The following is a 6,129-nucleotide window of genomic DNA, read 5'->3' as shown; positions in this document are numbered from 1 at the left end:
CTTTTATTTCTAGTTGCTCTACTTGCGTCTTCTTGGAGTGTCCTGATTGTTGTATGCTTGACTACAGTTTCAATCTCTTTCCAGGTCTCTGGCTCTGGAAGTTCATCAGCTCTTGCCAGGTAGGACAGTCTCGGCGGAGGTACACCCCTGTTGGTGCAGTTAGAGCGTCTTGGTGCAGGACTCTCTGCTGCCCCTTCTGGCTGTGCAGGTTCCCCTTCTTTCTCTGATTCCTCACTGCCTTTCCGTGCTGGCATGTTGCTGTAATCTGTAGTGCTGTATGGTATTTCTACTTCATCTTCTTCACTGTCGTGGTCTTGGAATGGTGCCCCTTCTGCTTGGAATGCACCTTGAGCTTCATCAAAGTAGACAGCTCTTTGGATTTCAATCCTTTCTGTTTTGGGATTTAGGATTCTGTATCCCTTTTGCTTTGAAGAATATCCAACGAAGATTCCTTCCTTTGTAGTGTTGTCCAATTTGGTTCTCTTCTGGTGTGGAATGTGACCGTACACTTTTGATCCAAACAGTTTTACATGAGCCAAACTGGGTATGCGCCCATGCCATAACTCAAATGGAGTCTTGTGGCCATTCACCTTTGTTGGCAAACGATTTTGCAGATAGGTGGCAGTATACACTGCCTCTCCCCAATGCTTCTGTGGGAGATTAGCATCTTCCAGCATGGATCTCACCATCTCAATTAGGGTTCTGAATTTTCTTTCTGAGACTCTGTTCTGTTCTGGGTTGTGGGGTACGGTGGTTTGGTGCTCAATCCCATTTTCATGCAGAAACTGCTGGGTAGCATGAGACATGTACTCCCCTCCATTATCAGAATGTAGAATCTGTGGCTTAACACCATAAATTTAGTGAGATGTTGTTCAAACGAATCACCCCTCACTGCAAGTTAATAAGTCTTCGTAACATTGCAATGAGATGTCCCTGGCCTCTCAGCTGATGATTTGACTCAAGCGTAGACCACATCTCTCTGGCATTCTTACAATTCATGATTAAAGGGATTTGGGAGTTACTCACACATTTTATGATGATATATTGTGCCTTATCGGCTTTCTCCATCCAAACACTTTTCACTTCCTGGCTGGATTCTGGTCCCAGTTCTGCTTCTCTAATAATTTCCAACAGCTTCTGTTGCTCTAAGTGAGTTTGGATTCAGAACTTCCATAGCTTCCAGCCTCCAGGTTCCAGTTTGCCCAGGCTTAGCTGTTCCGCTAAGGTAGCCATTCTTGAGTAAAATTCTTAACTGTTTTTACTGACTAAACTCTGAAGGTCTCTGTTAGCTCCCTTGATTTGCAACACAAAGCTCCTTAATTGCTCAAATCTCCTTTTGCGTGCCTGGTGCCCATTAAGCTACAGGACGCTGGGCCTAATGTTTTATAGGACCCTGCAGAGTTGAGTAGCGGAATGGAGAGTTTTGAGCAAGCTTATGTGTGTGTGTTTGAATCTTTGCTAAGATTCTACCTTCCCTGCAAATTAGTCAGACAGAGACTTTAAGCTGTAAAATAAGTAATAACTACTTTATTCTGAAAGTACATACTTGATAGGAGAGTCCTACATCTAGCTAACTAGCTATGTTGGAGCAGCAGACTCTGATCCCAGGGTCTGCCCTCATGCTGGACGAGAGGAGAGACAAAGGAAAGATGTCTGCTCCCCTCTCAAGAAAGAAGAAGACTGGGAAGGAGGGAAGGAACTGGGATCAACATCCTTTGCATATCAGTCTAGCAGGAAGGGAGAGACAGCAGGAGATCAAAGGACAGGTATAGCCTGGCAACCAAGAGGTCTCCTCCCTAGCTACCCTTTTTAACCCCATGCAGCCTCAACCCACCAGTTGGAGTTGAACCTCATAAATTCCAACAATAAATGAGCATATAGACAAATAACTCTCCTTCCCACCCCCACCCCCAAAAAGCTACTGTTTCAGACTGGGGGAGGATGCTGCCCCCTCCCCTTCATGCCCCAGCAGGAGCCCCTTTGTTGCTGCCCTACTGATGTTTGGGGGGGTCTGGAAGGACTTCCCTGTTACCCTCCCAGCATGGAATCTCTGCTCACCTGGAGGCTCCTCCATGCCCAGCACCTCCGAAGGGGAGACCAGCACCACCACCCCAAGGAGGACCTCCCAGTCCAATGCAGAGGAGCCCCCCATCCTCTCTCCCCCTCCTCTGCCCCGCAGCTGACTCTGGAGAAGGACTTACCACTCAGCCCCGGGAGAACACCAGCCCAAGCCCCGCCCATTCACCCTGGTGATTAGGCAGGAACCAATGGGGTTCCTATGCGAGGCGGCGTCATTGATCACCAGGCAGGGGAGTCCTGAGAATGTCCCATTCAAGCACTTGTCAAGAAAAGGGACAAAATTGAGATTTCTTGCTGATCTCTTTGCCCCTCTCAGATTTGCGGGGGTGGTGGTCATGGCTTATTCTGATGTAAATCTTCTTTTATTGCATGTTAGTAAATATGTTACTGCCAGCCACCCTGAGAACCTGATATAAACTTTAAAAACAGATCAGTAAAGAGTAATAGGTTTTTTGGGGGGGTCATTCTGATCTGTGCTAAGCAAATGGGGGGCTCCTGTTGGAGCAAGTAAGGGGATATCTATCTGGCAGCCACTTGGGTTCTGCACCCCGGAGAAGGGTGCCCTGAAACCCTGTACCCACCCAAGCCTCCGAAGCTCTGATCCGGGGGGCCCCTCAACACACATCGGGCTGTCCCCATGCTCCTCTGCTTAGAAAAAGAAAATTGTTGGGGGGTTCTCACTGGGGCGGTCCTCTGAGGGTGTATCATGTCCACTGTTGTAAACCCGAGACCAGGGGCACCTTGAGCGACAGCCCCCTCTTCAAGAAGGAGGGGACCCCCCATGTCAGTGGGCACTACCGACCTCCTTCCTTCTCTGGTTGCCGGGGGATAATATGTCAATTGGGGGGATTGCCCTGCACCCTCCAAAAGAGGCATTTTGTTTGAAGATGGGAATCCAAGAAGAAGCCCCCCCTGAAAAGTGAGTGCAAGCGAACCGCCTCCCAGCTCCTGCTCCCCCTGCGCATAGAGCTGGTGACTGGGGAGACCCCCCGCACACTGGAGAGGGATCCCCTTCCATGGTGGAGCCCCTCTTGGATCAGAGGGCAGACTCAGCAGGCACCCCTCCCCCTGCAGCCCACCACCCACATATCTGGATAGAGACAATCTCGCTTCAGTTGTTCATGCTCTGGTAACCTCTAAATTAGATTACTGTAATGCGCTGTACGTGGGGCTGCCTTTGAAGACGGTTCGGAAACTGCAGCTTGTGTAAAATGCAGCGGCCAGATTGTTAACAGGGACCAGGCGGTCCAAACACATAACACCGATTCTGGTCTGCTTGCACTGGCTACCTATATGTTTCCGGGCCCGATTCAAGGTGCTGGTTTTAACCTATAAAGCCTTACATGGCCTGGGACCACGATACCTGATGGAACGTCTCTCCCGATACGAACCTAACCATACACTTCGCTCAACATTGAAGGCCCTCCTCCGGGTGCCTACTCAGAGGGAAGCCCGGAGGATGGTAACAAGAAAAAGGGCTTTCTCAGTGGTGGCCCCCAAATTATGGAACGATCTCCCTGTGGAGGTACACCTGGCGCCAACATTATTATCTTTTCGATGCCAGGTAAAAACATTCCTTTTCTCCCAAGCATTTTAATAATTTTAATTCTAATTTTTAACAATATTTTAACATCTCAAATTATTTTTAGCATTTTAGTATGCTAGTATATTTGTATTTTAGTGTGTTTAAATTGTTCTATAAGTGGTTTTAATTGTATTTTGATGTCTTGCTTGTTGTGAACCGCCCAGAGAGCTTCGGCTATGGGGCGGTATAGAAATTTAATAAATAAATAAATAAATATCCCCCCATCTTCAAATTTCTCTCCATCTCCTGGTGAGGCTCCTGCCCTGGGAGTTTCACCTGGCAACAGGCTGGTCATTGCCAGGGTGTTTCCTCATTGGATGAGGTTCAGAGGGGGCTCCTCTGCTCCACCAAGGGCAACACTGCCCCACAGCCACTTTGGAGGCAGGCAGGCAGAGGGTGCAGCTGAAGCCCCTTCCCTTGTTCACTCCGGAGACTCAGTGCTCTCCCACCTCCATTCCTCCCTCCACTTGGCCAGGGAAGAACTGCGGCTGCGATGATGGGAGCAAGAGTTGCCCTTTTCCTCTGGGGTGCCTCTGGGCCATCCTCACCCCACCACGGGCCGGAGCCCTCACAGGTTGGGTGCGCAGAGGGGGGATGGATGGATGATGCAGGGGGCATCAGGGGAAAGGAGGGTTGTGGGACTTCCTGAAGTTGCTGCAAAGGTGGCACTCGGGAGGGGAGTGGAAGTGGCTCTGGGCATTGTCTGTGAGCCAAGGTGGGGGCCTCTTTGGCAGAGAAATGTCCCCCGCAGTGCAGAGAAGATAAGCCCCCCCTGCCGGGGTTCAGGAACAGGGAAATATTGCAGGGAGGAGGAGGAGGAGAGGAATGGGAAGGGCTCTGGGGGGCCATGGGCCAGAGCCCTCACTGGTCAGGTGGGGGGGTGCCAGAGCGGGGTGCCAGGGGAGGGGGCATGGGAGGGAAGTTCCTCCGGATCCCTTTAGCAGAGGGAAGATGCCCCACAGGAGGGACATGGAAAGACTGCGGGGGAGAGAGAAGAGCGAAATGGGTTCTCCCCCTGCAATGCAGGCACAGAAGTCACTTTGGGAACAGGGAAAGACTGTGAGGAGGGGAAGGGGAGGGGTCCTGGGTGCTGTGCTGTGGTGGGAAGAGCATGGGGGGAGTTGCCCCCAGCACCCCACACTGGTCCAGCCTCCTGGTCTCCCCGTGGCCAGCCTGATACCCCCACAGGGAGTCCACCAGCAGGCAGACTGGAGCCAAGAGTAGCATGCCCTCCCTGCCGGTGAGTCCCAGCAAGGGGCATAATTCAGAGGGAGCTGATGTCTCTGATGGTGGGGCAGAGTGGGGCCACCAGGGCCAGTAGCCCCAGAGTGCCTGTTCCTCCTCCGTGAATTTTCTTCAAACCCCTTTTCAAGCCTTCCAAGTCGGCGGCCCTTGCTGCCTCTTGTGGGAGCAAGTTCCGCGGGTTAACTGTGCTGCAGGAAGAAGGACTTTCATGTCTGGCCTGAATCTTCCAACCCAGAAACATCGGAAGGTGCTTTGTTGTGCTTAGCTGGCCTGAGGCTGCTGGCCCATCTAGCCTTGTGGTGTTTATGCTAAGTCGGGGGCCTCTCCAGAGTTTCAGGCAGGACTCCCTCCCGCCCCACCAGGAGATTCCAGGGACTGTCCTGGGACTGTGGCTTGCAAACCGGATCCTCTGCTGCTGAGCAACATTGAAAGGCAAAGCTGGATTTCCACTGCCGGAATGAAAGATCAGGATTTGTGTTACTTATAGGAAAAATATTGTATATACTGTGATTCTGGTCCCAATGCAGGTCACTCATTAGATCCATCACACACAGAGAGCGAGTGCTCCTTCCTCCACAGCTGGGACCACAAGCCACAAAGGGATTCTAGATGCAGACATCTCTCTCTTCAGTTATTCCCCCCACTGGCTCCCAATTTGTTTCTGGACCCAATTCAAAGTGCTGGTTTGGACCTTTAAAGCCCTAAATGGCTTTGGACCAATGTACCTGAGGGACCACATATGTCCATATATACCTGTCTGGGATTTAACATCTGCCTCTGGTCTCCTCTGTGTGCCTGGAGTGAAAGATGTTAGATTGACAGGCACACAGGAGAGAGCCTTTTCAGCTGTGGCCCACAAGCTTTGGAATTCCCTGCCCCACTGCCCCACGAAGTTTGCTCTGCTCCCTCCTGGTTGGTTTTCCGGAGACTTCTGAAAACGATCTTGTTCCAGAGAGCCTTTGGGAGGGACTGAAGGTAGAGCCTGACACTGATTTTATGCTTTCTATGTTAAATTTCACCTTGGTAGTCCCTTTAGTACCACTCCCTACACATCTATATCGTTATGAGCATGGGGGTTGGGATGGATGATTCCTGTGGGTCCCCTTTCCAGCCCCTGATTCGAATTCCCATGCCTTGAGTCTGTTCCTGGAGATGAGTCCCAAGACCCTGCAGGCAGCAGCAGGGATCAGCTCGGACTGGGAACTCCATGAAGCCCCAAG

Source organism: Rhineura floridana, chromosome 3 (assembly GCF_030035675.1).
Source record: "Rhineura floridana isolate rRhiFlo1 chromosome 3, rRhiFlo1.hap2, whole genome shotgun sequence".
In the NCBI taxonomy this organism is placed as follows: domain Eukaryota; kingdom Metazoa; phylum Chordata; class Lepidosauria; order Squamata; family Rhineuridae; genus Rhineura; species Rhineura floridana.
The sequence above is the reverse complement of the archived record's forward strand: the minus strand, read 5'-3'. Positions refer to the sequence as shown.